Source organism: Coenobita brevimanus, chromosome 4 (genome assembly GCF_032717465.1).
Source record: "Coenobita brevimanus isolate Jiangsu-jjx chromosome 4, ASM3271746v2, whole genome shotgun sequence".
NCBI classification, from domain to species: domain Eukaryota; kingdom Metazoa; phylum Arthropoda; class Malacostraca; order Decapoda; family Coenobitidae; genus Coenobita; species Coenobita brevimanus.
In genome coordinates, this window is record NC_136957.1 from 1417675 (window position 1) to 1434683 (window position 17009).

Sequence of the window (17009 nt, forward strand, 5' to 3'; positions counted from 1 at the left end):
TGAGAGAAGAGTTCTGGACAAATGTAGAAGTGTGCATGGAAAAGTTTGGAAGGAATGAGAGAGTGTTTTTGATTGGTGATATGAATGGTAAAGTTGGGAATGTGAAGGTGGATGGAATAGTTGGTGAGTGGGGTGTGCCTGCTGAGATAGATGAGAATGAGAGTGCGTTAGTGGACATTTGTGCTGGGAAGGGGCTGGTGATAGCCAATACCCTCTTCAGGCATAAAATGATCCACAGGTATACATGGCGAGTGATGAGAAGGGTGGGTGGTGAACTGAATGAAAGGAAGGCAATGATTGATTATGTGTGTGTGGATGAAAGGATGCGAAGATGTGTAATGGATGCAAGAGTTTATAGAGGTTGGGGGAGTGGACTTTCTGACCACTACTTGGTGGTGGCCAGAATTAAAGTTCATGTAAGATGGAGGAATAGAAGAAGGGAAAGACGAAAGGAAGGAGTAGTTGCAAGGAGAGTGGAAAGGTTACAAGAGGATGAGAAAAAGGCAGAGTATAAGAGAGAAGTGGAGGAACGATTGGGCAAATATGAATTGGAGCAGATGGGAGACGTGGAAGGTGTGTGTAGAATATTTACAGAAGAAATATGTGCAGCATGTGATGTGGTGTGTGGAAGGAAGAGAAGACGGAGGGGGGTGCAAGGAACAGCGTGGTGGACTGAAGAGGTGAAATAGGCTGTGGCACAAAAGAAGAAAGCATACAATGAATGGATGAGAAATAGGGGCGTGGAAGAGGTTGAGAGGCGGAAGAGAGAGTTATATGTAGAAAGAAAGAGAGAGGTGAAAAGATTAGTAAGAGAGAGTAAGAAGAGAGTGGATGAGGAATTAGGAAGGAATTTGAGTATAAAGTGGAGGGACTGTAATAAAATGTTCTGGAGAGAGGTGAAAAGAGTAAGACAGGGTGGAAGTGAAGTTAGCAGGGGAGTGAAAGATAAAAATGGTAGATTACTAGTGGAGAAGGGAGAAAAAGTGAGCAGATGGAGAGAACACTTTAAGGAATTGTTGAACATACAGGATGGAAGTAATGCGAGTATAAGTGGCTGGGGAATGGCTGGGAGAAGGAGGGTGAGAAGACAGGAAGAAATCAGTAGGACAGAAGTTGTGGAAGCAATGAAGAAAGTTAAATTGGGGAAAGCCCCAGGAATTGATGGAGTGTGTAGTGAAATGCTGAAGCATGGGGGAGAGATAGTAGTAGAATGGATGTGGAAGATGTGCAGATTGGCCTGGAAGGAAGGTAGAGTCCCAGAGGATTGGAAGTCAGGTATAATTATTCCCTTGTACAAAGGAAAAGGGGAAAAAGAAGTGTGTGGTAATCATAGGGGCATTTGTCTTCTTAGTATAATAGGAAAAGTGTATGGTAGGAAACTTATTGACAGAGTTAGAGAAAGAACAGAGAAATTAGTTGGAGAAGAACAGGGAGGCTTTAGGATGGGAAGAGGTTGTGTAGATCAGATATTCATTCTTAAATCTTTAGTGGAAAAGTTTCTAGAGAAGGGAAAGAAGTTGTATGCGGCTTTCATGGATTTGGAGAAACCATATGACAGGGTGGATAGACAAGGATTGTGGAAAGTGTTAAGAATATATGGAGTAGATGGAAAGTTGTTGAATGCTGTGAAGAGTAAGTACGATGGTGCGAAGGCTGTAGTGCGTGTGGATGGTGAACTAAGTGAATTTTTCTCTTTGAAGGTTGGGTTGAAACAGGGATGTGTCATGTGTCCATGGTTGTTCAATCTGTACATGGATGGGGTAATAAAAGAGGTACAAGGTAGGGTAGTGGATGTTGGAGTGGCCCTGGTGAGAGAGGATAGTGTTTGGAAACTCCCAGTACTGTTGTTTGCAGATGATACTGTGTTGTTGAGTGAAGAGGCTTGGTGGATGAGTTTGAGAGAGTGTGTAAGAAACGGAATTTAAAGGTGAATGTAGGGAAGAGTAAAGTGATGGTCTTTGAGAGAGGTGAAGTCAGTGAATGTACAGCGAGGTTGGATGGTGAGGAATTGGAAAATGTGAGTACGTTTAAGTACTTGGGTAGTGTGATGAGTAAGGATGGAGGTTTGGAGGGTGAAGTGCTTGAAAGGGTACAGCACGGAAGAAACGTTGCTGGTTCTTTGAAAGCAGTGATAAGAAACAGGGAAGTGAGCATGCAAGTGAAAAAGTTACTACATGACAGTATTGTGATACCAACTCTAATGCACGGAAGTGAGGCTTGGACGTTGTTGGAAGGACACAAGTCAAGAGTGAGAGCAGTGGAAATGAGTTATTTAAGAGGAGCCTGTGGAGTCACATGGAGAGACAGGCTGACGAATGAGGATATAAAGGAGCGTTGTGGTGTTGATGTGGATGTGATAGGAAGCGTTATGAGGAACACACTGAGGTGGTTTGGCCATGTGGAGAGGATGGAGGGTGAAAAACTGACGAAGAGAGTGTATGTGAGTGAGGTGGAGGGGGAGAGAGGGAGGGGGAGGCCGAGGATGAGATGGAGGGATGGGGTGGAGAGGTATATGAAAGAGAGGGGTGTGAGTTGGGAGCAGGGCAGTGAAATGGCGGGGGACAGGGCGACTTGGAGGCGATTTGTTTGTGGCCACCCCAAACGGGATTGAGGCGTCTGGCAATAGATAGATAGATAGACTAAAGAATTTCCAATCAGTTTTTAAAGAAAAAATTTTTTAGAGGGACTATGTGGAACATGCATGCCCACACACACTACCAGATATACAAATATCAGAAAAAGTTATACAGGAGGAGTTAAGTAAATCAGACAAGGAGAAGCAAATGGTCCTGATGAAATTTCATGTTGGGTGATACATGAATGCACAAAGGAGTTAAGTAAACCATTATCTTTAATTTTCAAGAAATCCTTGAGACAAGGTAAACTACCTGATATTTGGAAGAAAGCAAACACTGTTCCCTTATTCAAGAAAGGGAACAGACAAAATCCACTCAACCACTGACCAGTATCACTGACCAGTGTTGTATGCAAGGTATTAGAAAAGCTTATAAGAAAAAGCTTGGGTAAATCAAATAGAAGAACACAATATCATAACAGAAAGACAGTTTGGTTTCAGAAAAGGAAAATCATGTGTTACTAATCTGTTGAGCTACTATGACAGAGTAACAGACACATTACAGGAAAGAGAAGGATGAGTGGACAGTATCTATTTAGATTTCATGAAAGCATCTGACACAGTACCACACCAAAGACTTTTATGGACACTGTACCATCAAGGAGGAATTCAAGGCAAACTGTATTTTTGGATGCATAATTTTCTCATAAAAAGAGAAATGAGAACAGTACTAAGGGGAAATTACTCATCATGGAAGAGAAGTGACTAGTGGAGTTCCACAGGGCTCAGTGCTGGCACCAATCATGTTTTTAGTGTATATAAATGATAGAGAGTAACACTGGAAATGAAAGCTATCTAAATATGTTTGCAGATGATGCAAAAATACAAAGGAGAATTACTAACACAGACTCTTGTAATGAGCTATAAGAATTAAATAAACTTCATAAATGGAGTAATACATGGCAAATGGAATTCAATGTGGACAAGTGTCATGTAATCAAGTTTGGTAAAAGTGGAAAAAGACCTGATTGGGATTATAAGTTAGGAAATAAAACCCTACACACACAGAAAGAGAGAAGGACCTAGGTGTGATTATCAATAACAGACTATCTCTGGCTGACCCCATCAGTGAGAAGGTAAGGAACATGTATACACTGCTTGCAAATATGAGAATAGCATTCACATACATAAATCAAGACATGCTAAGAAAGATAATAACATCATTCATCAGACCAACCCTGGAATATGCATCAGTAGTCTGGAGTCCTCATCTCAAAAAACACATAGACAAGATCGAAAAAGTTCAAAGGACCGCTACAAGATGGGTACCAAGCTGAAGGGATCTAAGCTACAAAGAAAGACTAAAAAAACTGAAGCTACCAACACTACATGAGAGAAGGAAAAGAGGTGACATGATTATGCTATATAAATGCGTATCAGGGAAGGAGAAAATAGACATAAATGATTACTTAACCTATGGGGATGCATCAGCAAAAGGATACTGCAAAAAAAACTGCATAGTGAGGTGATAAAGACGTAAGGAAATTTAGTTTCCCAAATATAGCAATTGATCAGCAGAATGCACTACCAAATGAAATACTGTGCCAAAACAATTCACAAATTTAAGGATATGTACGATAACTATGGTTTAAAACACGGGACAGTACGAGCTTGACTCATTCCTGTAAAGATACAATTAGGTAGGAACAATTAGGTAAGAACACACACACACACACACACATATACACACTATCTATAGGATGATGATGATGATGAGAGTTACACCAATGATAATGATTGATTTCACACAGGATAACCACCACCATAATTACTACCACAAACCACCACTACCATCATCACAACCACCATCTATCATCACCACCTCACCACCACCACCTACCTTCATCACAACCACCATCTATCATCACCACCACCACCATCACCCCCTACCATCATCACCACCACCACCCCCTACCATCACCACCACCACCACCACCACCCCCTGCCATCACCACCACCACCACCCCTACCATCATCATCACCACCACCACCACCACCACCACCACCACCACATTTCCCTACCCAATATTTCCTTTTTTTAAAACAATTCTACATACAATAACACCTCACTAGAACAGAATATCTGGAGCCCAAGCCATTCCGAAAAACGCGAAACTCCAAAAAAAGCGATAAGTGGACTTCCCCCTGCTAAGATATTTTCATACATCAGGGAGGGGGAGGCCAAAGATGAGATGAAGTGATGGAGTGGAGAGGTATATGAGAGAGGGGGGTGTGAATTTGGAGTAGGGCAGGGAAATGGCGGGGGACAGGGTGACGTGGAGACGATTTGTTTGTGGCCATCCCGTATGGGATTATGGAGTATGGCAATAGACAGATAGATATATTATCCAGGTTATATAATCTGCTTTGTGGAAAAATATCTATAGGCTGGTGTGCCGGCTTACACAAGGCCCTCCATTCACAAAAATATACATATGGAAAAACAACTAACTCAAAAGACAAAAGGCCACCCCTTATGGGATTATGGCGTCTGGTTATACTGTTGTTAGATATGCTGTAGATAGATTTAGAGAGAGAGAGAGAGAGAGGTTTTCCTGCTGATGAGGTAGTGGATATGAAAAACTACCCATATGCAACTCCTCCTCTCTATGCGAGGTGCTCAATATGAAATAAGAAGAAACTATCTTCATAGACCTGCAGCAAAACTACTGCAGCCAATTTAAAAAGTTTCTTTGAAACTTGTAGCATGTGAAACTGTTTTACTAAAAGTCCTTCTTATACACAAAACTGAAAACTGCTAAATAATCAGCTGATGCAACAGCTAACATGTCAATTCAACTCAAAATTTCAAGCCAAGGACCTCTGCATTTCATGTCACTAAAATGACTCTTTATAATCCAAACAGAAAGTCACATAACAGTCAGCTGATGTGTCAGCCAACGGAACAGCTGACATGATAAAATTGATTCAAAATTTCAACCTGAACAACTTTGTATTTCATAAGAATTTTGCTCTGAGCTCTCCAAAAGCAGATATTCCAGAAGGAGAAATATGAAAAAGATCCCCAGATATACAGACCTGTCAGCTTCACCACAGGTAAAAATACCCATACATAAGAGCTGCCCACTTACAGACCTGTTGGCTTCACCCACACATAAGAGCTGCCCACTTACAGACCTGTTGGCTTCACCCACACATAAGAGCTGCCCACTTATAAGATGTGCCCTGTTTAAAAATTATCCATATGTAGTACAGGCAAACCCCAGTTTAATGATGCAATTGTTTAAGTAAAAAACCATCACTAGGTGGCATATTGTAACTCAGGGTAGATTTAACATGTAAAGTACAGTATAGGGATGCATTTTGGTGCCTTGGGTTTCCACCCAACCAAGTCCTAAACCCACTCAAATGAGTCCAAAAACAAGTTTCTAGCTAACCTTAACCCTAAATAGCTTTAAAACAAGCTAACCAAGCCTAAAAACATGGGGTGTGAGTTGGGAGCAGGGCAGTGAAATGGCAGGGGACAGGGCGACGTGGAGGCGATTTGTCTGTGGCCACCCCGAATGGGATTGAGGAGTCTGGTAATAGATAGATAGGTAGACAGACCTCACCTAAACCCAAAAATAAAATCTGAAATTCATTAAATATGTCTGGAAAAAATCGAACTTAGTAAACTGTACCCCAAAATGACACTGTTCACTCCACCTGTGACTAAAACACATTATTCTACGTCTAAAAGCAGTTTATAAATCAATCTAAAAAAAAAAAATAAATAAAATAATAGTCATACCGGGGTTTGGCCATCGTTCAGTGGGGTAGGATGATATTTCTACCCCCATCGCTATGCGGGTGAATCGCATCTAGGCATATCGTATCTCAGGGTCTGCCTGTAGCCTTCCTGTTGACACTAGGCTATCAATCAATCTATCTATCGTCAGACGCCCTAATCCCATAAGGAGTGGCCACTTCATTTAAGCAGGATGACTCTTACATATGTTTTTTTTTTTTTTTTTCCCACTGAGTGCCTTGTGAAAAAAAAATACCCACGAGTACGAGTCTTCCTGCTTATACAATGTGGTCGACATGAAATATGTCCATATGTAAGCTTTCCCTCTTATCAGCAGTGCTCAATACAAAGAAATACCTGTATGTAATGGTTTTCCTGTTGATATGAGGCACTGGATATGAAAAAATACCCATACATAAGAGTCTTCCGGCAATACAAGACCTCGATGTGAAATAATACCCATACGTAAGAGTTGTTCTGCTTATACGAGGTGCTTGATATGAAAAACTACCCATACGTAAAAGTCTTTCTATTTATACAAGGTCTTAATATGAAAAAATACCCATATATAAAAGTCTTTCTGCTAATATGAGGTGCTCAATATGAAAAAATGCCCATACATAGGTGCTTTCCCACTTATACGAAGTGCTCAATACAAACAAATATCCACATGCAAAAGCTTTCCTGTGCATGCAAGATGTTCGATGTGAAAAAATACCGATTTCTAATTATTTTCCTGTTCACACGACATACCCAGTATGAAAAAAATACCCATACATAAGCTATTCCACTTACACAAAGTCCCCAGTACAAAGAAATACAGTATACAATTATGTTCAGAGTTTTCCTGTGCAAATGTGGTGCTTGATATGAAAAAGTACCCATTAGTACTAGTCTTCCTGCTCATACAAGGCACTCAGTAGGGAAAAAAAAAAAAAAAAATACAGTACTCATACGCAGTTTTTATGCTGATATAAAGCGCTCGATTAAAAGAAATACCTGTACTCCTATACAGGAGTTTTTATGCTGATATGAAGCGCTCGATTAAAAAAAAATACTCACAGATAGCTTTTATGTTGATATGATGCCCTCTATTAAAAATACTCATACACTAGAGCTTTTATGCTGCCATGAAGTGCTCGATTAAAAAACAAATACTCACATGAAGGAGTTTTTATGCCGATATGAAGCGCTCGATTAAACAAAATATTCACATGAAGTTAATAAGCTGATATGATGCGCTCGATTTTAAAAAAATACTCATGAGGAGTTTTTATGCAGATATGATGTGCCTGATTTAAAAAAAAAAATACTGATACGCTGGGAGTTTTTATGCAGATATGATGCCCTCGATTTAAAAAAATTCCTGAGTGGACAACCTAACCCCTACAGATAACGGAGGTTTTCGTTCGTTTCGTTTCGTTTTTAAAGGCTCCAACATGCTTGCATGTGTTGGCCTTGGTCACCTAATGGCGGCTCTCCGCGCTGCACGATCCATTGCAGCCTCCCTGTTCAGTCCCTTAACCCTAAGGTCACACTTAATGACCTCGTCCCATGTCTTTCTCGGTCTACCCCTCATAACCCCACCCCCAATATTAACACTTCTCACCTTCCTCACCCAATTATCATCCCCCATCCTCTCCACATGTCCAAACCACCTCAATCTACCTCTCCTCATCACAACACCAACACACTCCAGTCCCATCCTACCTCTCAACTCTTCCATCGTAAACCCAGTCCCTCCAGGCCTTGGATGCAGGGACGCACTGCACATCCACCTAATCATTGTCATTTCTGTACGTCTGAGCCGACGAATATCTTCCTCCTTCACTGCCCAGGTCTCACTACCATACAGCATTACACTCCTAACACATGCTGCATACAAAGACCCCTTAGCACGTAGGGAGAGCCCTCTCAATGTCAGGAGAGGCAAGAGCTCCCTGAACTTCTTCCAACCACTTCTCACCCTAGCCACAGAGCTAGCTCCAGCTCCACCTCCAGCACACAACATGTCTCCCAAATAACAAAACTTTTCCAAACCTATACAAAATATAAGTACACTAGATGTCACAGTACAAGATAAAATACACTTACACTAAATATGTCACGATACAATATACATAGGGGAGCCTGAATTCTCTATGACATGGGACACTAGGCCTACATACTGTATATCTCAATATAACACACACAGGGGTTTGCACAGAATATAGCCTATGACAGTATATCACAGTATGAATACGCACGCGTGACATGAACGCAATACTTCTTGGGATACGATAAATCACTATACACCACACGAGCGTCACATAGACCGATAGACGGGATCTGGCACGGTATATCACAGCACAGAACACCTCTGTGGAATCAACAGAATACTTATACTCTAGAATGGGATATAGAGTCAGGTCGGGTATGAATTGCACGGGGGAAGGGAATAACACACTTCAGGGCCTGAGAATAATTACACTACACCGGGATGTACTACTACTAGTGCTGTCACGGTATATTATCACAGTTAGGGCCTAGGGCGCACGGGGGGAGTGAGGGGGTTGCACAGGGACGTGTGAGAAGGGTTGTCACTTGGGGCAACAGGGGAACTTCTCACGAGGGTGTACGCTAGTATAAGAAGGGGGGGGGGCTGGTGCAAGTGGGGGGGGGGGGAGACAAACAGGGGCGCAATGTCTGAGGGGCTGGGGAAGGGGAATAAACGCAACGTCTGTAGCACTACACTCACGGTATAGCTGGTCATCAGTGGATGCGAGGGATGCGCCTATGGCCACTATGCGGGCAGCTGTAGGTGGCGGCCAGGTATGGGAGGAGGGCCATCTGGGGTGTGTTCCCGGTGTGAATCTCTGACAGCGTAATCCAGGGTCCAGGTCGAGCTGAAGGGCGGAGTGATGGGTGGCCCTTTTCTGGTGGGGGCCCTGGGAGTATGGTGGCCCTCTGGACTAGGGCTGAACAGGGCTAGGAGGCGCTCAGCACAGTGCCTGCCCTTCGTAGTGGTGGGGGTCCTGGGGGCGGACCTGAGCTGGCCCAAGCCAAAGGTCTGCCGCGGGGCACTCGTCGCCTCCCTGGGGCTGTGGTCTCGCCTGAAGGAGGCAGCTGTCAAGGGTTGGCTGCAGCCGCCTGTACTGGGGGAGTCCGGCAGCTGCTGGGGGCATCGGGGGAGGCTCGCCATCACCTGGCGGCTGTGGTCTTGCCTGGAGTAGGCCGTCAGGGGTGATCTGTAGCCACTCGCTCTGAGAGAGTCCATCAGTGACCACGGGCATCAGGGGCTGGGCTGTAGCGACAGGATACCTGGCTGCAGGGTGGTCTCATCCCAGGCACTATCTGGCTGGGGTCCTGAGGGGGAGCATTCTCTACTCTCCGTGCAGGAGGAGAGGTGGGAGGGGAGTCTCACTTGACCACAGGATGGGCAGGCTGAGCGAGGGCGTCGCCCTCACAGGGAGCCTCCAGAGTCGTGGAGGGGGAATGACAGGTGGCCCATTCCCTGGCTTGGCAGGCCTGGCAGTCCCTGCCGAAACTCCAGGCCGGGGCGTAAGAGGGAGGTCCAGAGCACTCTTCCTCGGCCAGGCAGGTCCAGAGGACACTGCCTAGGCTCCCTCCTGGGGTGGTCATGGGAGATCCGGTGGATGCTTCTTGACAGGTCCGGACCGTCTGGTGGACGCTGCCGGGGAACCACGGACGACTGGAGGAGAAGTCCCATAGGGCCTTCTGGCTGTTGCTGCAGGTCCAGTGGACTCTGCTGCCCTCCTGCCGTCAGGGGATGGTGCAGCTAGGGAACGACCGGTGGTCTCCACCCTCGTGGCAGATCTGGTGGATACCACCATGGGGCCTGCCGCCCTCCTAGGGAGTCCTGGCGAAGGTCATCTGTAGGATGGTTCAACATGCCGGCTCCCGGAGGTGGGTGGCAGAAGGAGATCCGGTGGATGTTCCTCCTATTGTAGATCCGGTGGATATTACTGTGCCACTGCTCCCCTGGGGTGAAGTAGGCGCCTGAACTCCAGGAGCAGCTCGTCCTCTTTTAGAGGCAGGTCTGGTGGACTCTGCGTCCGAGGGCCTACTTGGGACTTTGCGAATGCAAGTCCCACCCCGATTCTGGCAAGTGCTCTTTCCGTCAGAGGGTAGTACACTCGACCTGAGCACTGGCTTGTGGTCCGGCTGCGTGGAAGAGGGGCGCCGGGTCACGGGGGACACATGTCCCTCCCGCGCAGAACACGGAAGTACCTCTCCATCGCCTCCTCATGGGGTGGGGGCTACCTCCCTATGTCCTCCTCCTGGGGTGGTGGTGTCAGGCTCGCTCCGCCAGGTGGATATTTCAGGGGTGAAGCTGCCTGATCATACAAACGTCCCTCAATCCCCTCCCTGTCCCCTGAAACAAGAATGATGGATTATGAAAGTGGGATAATTTTGGCCTACACTCCACTTGGCTTATATTCAGATAAGCCTGGGGTTGCAGCTACTGTAATACTACTACTACTACTACTATTACTACTCCTACTACTAGCATCACGACTACTACTATTACTATGGATGAGAGGATGGGATGGAGACTAAATTTCGTCTAGTTGATTTCACCTAACAAAGATTCCTAACACCTCCCAGCTCAGGTGATGGTCAGTTTGAGTCAGATGGGGTAGGTGGTTATGAGTAGTAACCATGGAGACTAATTCCCACCTCATTACTAAGATGCATTAACATTTTATATGACAACAACTTAGTATCAAGCTGTAAAAGTGGCCCAGTTCCATCAGAAGATAATACACTGACTACAGCGTCATGTGAGTGGGGTGGAGAGGGAGACCGAGGATGAGATGGATGGATTGAGTGGAGGCACATGAAAGGGAGAGGGGGGTTGATATGGTAGGAGGGCAGGGCAACACTGACACACTTTGTTTTTGGCCACCCCTTACAGAATTAGGGCCTCTGATAACAGATACAGGGAGAGAGAGAGAGAGAGAGAGAGAGTGGAAGTTAATGAAGTGGAAGGGTGAGGGGGGTATCATGGATGGAAAGGAATGACGAAATGGAGATACATGAAATATGAGGATGTGACCTGGAGAGAAGGCAGTCTAATGGTAGAGAACATGGTGACATGAAGGTAATTTGTTTGTGGCCATCCCTTACAGGATTAAGACATCTGGCTATAAAAAGAGAGAATTATAAGCCAATATAACATGACTATACTATAATATCAGTACCTATATTGCATTCTGTGAACTTATTATTTTCTAACTAGTCTCCATCTTTACCATTTGGCTGCCTTCCCTCCAACTCACACCCTCTCTCTCATCCTTCATATCTCTCTCCACTCCATCCCTCCATCTTATTCTCTAAGGTCAGACAAATATATATGATGGAGATGGGGGGAGGGGGGAGATGGGGGGAGGGGGGTGTTGGAGAGCAGGTAGTCAAATGGTAGAAGAGAGGTGACATGAAGGCAATTTATTTGTAGCCACCCCTTATGGAATTATGGTGCCTGGCTATAGACAGATGGTCATACAAGCCATTATGACTGTTAATTATCAATGGCTGTTGGTCACTGTCGCTCTGATATACCCACAGAAAACTTCTTTTTACTAAACTTCATTCATTCTAACAAGTGAGAACTTTTCATCCTTTTGCTGCTTATCTTCCTGCAGCTAAATGGCTGAAGACGGTAATACTACACTTCCACATCCTTTTCCTAGAACTTCTTTGTGACTAGCATTATATTCTAGTGGGCTCCTTTCGTTTACAGCTTAACTTCTGAGATGGAGAAACAACTTTGCACCTATGCTCCTTTTACCTTAACTTGGCCCAAATTTTTCCCCTTTTGCAGCTTGTTTCACTGCTCAGTGGCAGCATCTAATACAGAACAGCCCTACATCCTCTTCACAGTATTTCTTCATGACTAGCATCATAATCTAGCATTAGTCTATTCTTACAATTCAGCATGCAATACAAAACCTGGGCCTACTTAGGGAAAAAGAACTGTATGACATTTGTTTGTGGTCACCTCTTTCAGGTCTATGGCAACTGGCTATTGATAAACAGATAGGAATATTAACATGAAGTATCAGCTGTTATATGCAGAATCTTAGGAGTTCCAAGATGTTCTAATATTGTGTTCTGAGTATAAAAATTATTACATAAAGAATCTATAAGTGATAAATTGTTTTATATTACCAAAATGATGCTCAAAAATATATGTATAAATAATAATATTCAAACTAACAGTCAAACTTCACAGACTTCCATCTTTAGCTGAATAAACTCTTCAGTCCAATGATGTAATATTTTTTTGCTCCTCAAACAAGTCCAGCTGGCACTGATGGAGCCTACACATGATGGCACTGTGTACCCTGAGGAGTTGCTGCAGCCCCCATCCAGGAGCCAACTCTCCGCATATTTCCCTGCACCCCTTCATGGGTAAGGATGCTGGTCTGACCCTAGCAAGATGCTGTCTACCACATGTGGGGACCAGATCCCCACTCGGTGTATGTGCTGTAGGACTACCTATTGGATGACCCCAGAAGTTGCTCACCTGTGGTCAACAGGTCTGCTCACAAGATAGACTGAAGTTAAGGAACAACATCAGTCAACCCAGTCTTCCAGGACCCAAATGCAAAACCTACTGGATTAGTCTTGATATCACAGGAAATGAAACAAAATGGCTACAATGAATGGTTTATTATTACTGTACACACATAATACTGCTTAACCATTCCTTACCCTGCTTAACCATTCCTTACCAATGCAATGGCTGCAAACAAGAAGTGTCCTTCTCCAAGAACAGTGCAAGGATATATCAATAAAAAAAGGTCACTGACCAGATCAGGTTAACAATATCCTAAGGAGTGAAGCATTATTTATTTTATTCTTGCTATACTCTTTTCGCTTTAACCTGGCACAGATTTTCATCATTTAGTGGCTTATATCACATTACTCAAGGGCAGAAAAGGACAATGCTACAAGTCTACATTCTTTACACTGCACGTTTTTATGACTAGCATCATATTTTAGTCTTAATCTATTTTTACACCTCAACATTCAAGATGGAGATGTGGCAATTCTAGGGACAGCCAGAGTAAATGCTGTATACCTTCAGAGTACAGTATATCATTTGGCTCAGGGGAGACTTTTTTCAACTGGGGGGATAAACAACCTTCATTATGGAAATCCCTTCAACACAGCTGATCTTTTTCTAAACAGAACACAGTGACATGGACCCTTGATAAATAAAACTAACTGGGGAAAATGGGTGATGATGGTCGATGCTTGCTAGTGGGAACTATAACAAACCCTGGTTCAATTTATACTAAATTTTGTTCAGTGGATAGCAAATGGAATTCCCAGTCTCATCTCAATTTTGTGTAGATTTATACTGTGTACTTTCATACTGTATACAGTAGATGAATATATATTTTCAATCAAGTGAGAAGTGATAATGTTGGGGGTTGGGTAGTGTGAGGTAGACCAAAAAAGACCTTGGATGAGGTCACTGAAGTGTGACCTCAGGGTTAAGAAACTATATAGGGAAGTTGCCAGAGATTGAGCAGCATGGAGATCTGCCATTAGGTGACCAAGGTTGACGCATGCAAGCATGTTGGAGCCTTCAAAAACGAAAACAACAATAATGAATGACAGAAATGAAGAACAAACACTACTCAATGTGTATTTCATTTGGTCTGATCGCTGCATCATCTCACAAAATCAATCATTTGTTTGACAACCTGAAGGTTGTTTGGCAGTCCCACAAGTTGATTTGGCTGAAATTCAGATTAACTTGGTTTGATATGGTGAGGGTTTACTGTACAATCATCTGGAAGCAGCAAAAATAAAATTTAAATTATGACCTTCAGCTCAAAAGATTGTTGTTGTTGTTGTTATTTAACCCTGGTTTGTCTGGCCAAGTAGAGTATACCCATCAGCCACAAGAAAGGAACTGCTTCTGACAGGTTATCCTACAGGTACAGAACAGTATATACACAATGCAGGGGCACTACACCCCCTTGTGATAGACACCACATCACTGTTGTGCCAGGGCCCTTCCCAAGGTAAGGGACAAGGAACTATGAGGGTTTTGGCTCCCAGGTGCCTGCTGCAGATGCCCCACCCAGGGTGTACGGCACCACCATGTGTAGGCTCCCCTTCGGTGTCAAGTTAACCCGACTGCTGTGATGTACAGCACACAATGGAAAGCTTGTTGCTGCAACATACATCATATGAGAAAGCTTTTTTTCAAACGGGCGCACTACATGTTTCTCCAAATATGTCCTCATTACCTCACCACGGCTGAACTAAGGTAAATAATGAACTCATATTTCTTTTTCCTAAACTTTCCCATGCACTCTTTCTTTTCATACAAGCAAAAATTATTTTTGAATTTTTTTTTTTTCCTGTTTGTTAGTGCATGGGTGGGCTGACCAGGAAACTTAATGCCTCAGTTGTCGGGTTCAGAAGTGAAAAAGATAATCACAGGCAGACTTCATGACTTGAGTGAATTTATATAAGGATGTCATGGATGCTCTGGGTTCACAGGCTACCTACTATATACAGCAAATCCCATTTCACTCTCTCCAAGGTGTGGGCATCCAAGGCATGGCCACTGCACTCCAGGTAAATTTAACCCCATCAGTCTGATGATGATCTCTCATATTTTACTTCTTGCTAACTCCAGATGATTTTATTCACCTTGCAGAGGCCTTTTGAAATGGGAATGGTAGATATAACCTTCATTAACTAAATCACTGGTGCTGGAGAGGTATGCCTTAATGTAGTGGCACTGATATAGCCTGGCTGTGAAGCTGCCCAATTATACAAATGTCCTGTAACTCCCTCCCTATCCACCCTAAAGGAGGATAGTGGACTGCAGGAGGGGGACAACTTAGGACTGCATTCCTCTAGGTTCACATATCAGATGAACTTGGGAGTCACACCTAATACTACCCAGTACATACCACTTCACTACTGGAGATGGCTACTGAGATTTGAATACAATCATCTGGTGGTGGTAGCAAGAATTAACCCGCCCCATCCCGACATTTTAGGACCTTTTTTCTTTTTGGCTCAAACATCCGCTTTTGGTGAGAAACATCGAAAATTCATAGAGAAATCGCTCACCTGAGGTTTAAAATACCGGATTTAGGTGCGAGTACTTCCTTACCTGACTGGGTTTTCTAACAGGCTGGCACCAAAGAAAACAAGTTCTATGGGAGGGTAACTATTTTATCCACTCATAAACAGTATTTAAATATTTACTTGGTACGAATTTATATGTAGTACGAGTATATTGGTTTTCAAACAGTAATATAGGCATTATAAGCATTGTTTCACTCACTAACTCATCACCATTCATGACTTTTTTTTTCCCACATTACCTGATCATCATTTCTGACTTTCTTCCTCTAAACTTTGTCCTCCACACTGTCATCGATTGGGGAATCACTCTCACCCTGAATGTCTTTATTGGCCAGGTCACTGGTAACAGGTGAATTGTCGAGACAATGGCGTGCGGGGGGGGGGGAGAGGTTATGCGGTGTAAGGCATTGTTCCAGCTTGGCATCTTGTAGAGGAATAGAGGAAGGGTGCCAAAAATCACTCGCGAAATCACTCGTGAAAATTGAAAATTGTGCAAATTAGGGACCTCGCAATGTTGCTGCGTTAATTCACGTCGCGGGTTAAAAAAGAAGAAAAAAAGTCATAAGTGAAGAGATTAAGGGCACAAGACCAGCCTACTTCCCTTTACTTCATTACATGTAAATAATAATAATAATAATAATAATAATAATAATAAAAATTATGATTATAATAATAATAATAATAATAATAATAATAATAATAATAATATCCAGTCACCTCACAAGGATCTTCCATATAAATTCACAAATGTTGCAGCAAATCTCTCTCTACTGTTGGCACACAAACTACAGCTTCTATATCCAATAAAAAAAAGAAAAAATAAATAACTGTCATTATGTCTGCTATTACTCTGGAATTCTAGCACATATCTCTGGAACTTATACACAGTTAATATTTACCAACATAAGTTTGATATGATTAAATTTATAAGGCACTTGATATCATTTCAAACTCTATGTTATCTATAGCCACATGCCTTACTCTCAGAGGAGGTGGTCACTTCCAAACACTCTGTATTCCTTCAATCAACAGATCAAAATATTAACATGGTCTTGCAATGAAACCAATTCTTGTTTACACTTCCAGCAACTATGAATGATATCAAAATGTAAAGCTGGAAAATTTAGAACAAGAAACCAACAACTGTACATGATAAAAATGGCCATAATTTCTTGCCCGATAAAACAATCAAGCAGTCTAACGATAAACAACCTTGGCTCTGTGGTATCTATTAATTTTTTTTTTTTTTTTTTTTTACGCGAGGAAGAAGGAACCAAAGGCCATGAGCCCGCAGTAACAGTTCCCTCCAAGAGAAAAACAAAATACAATAGAGAGCCAAATTCAAGATACGATCATTTCGAGATGCATGGACACACTGCGTTTGAAAGATTGGAGATCATAGGCAGCAGGAAATACAGACAGAGGGAGACAGTTCCAGAGTTGACCTGTTGCATAAATGAAAGACTGGGAGTAACGGTTACCTCCTGCATTAGAGAGTTG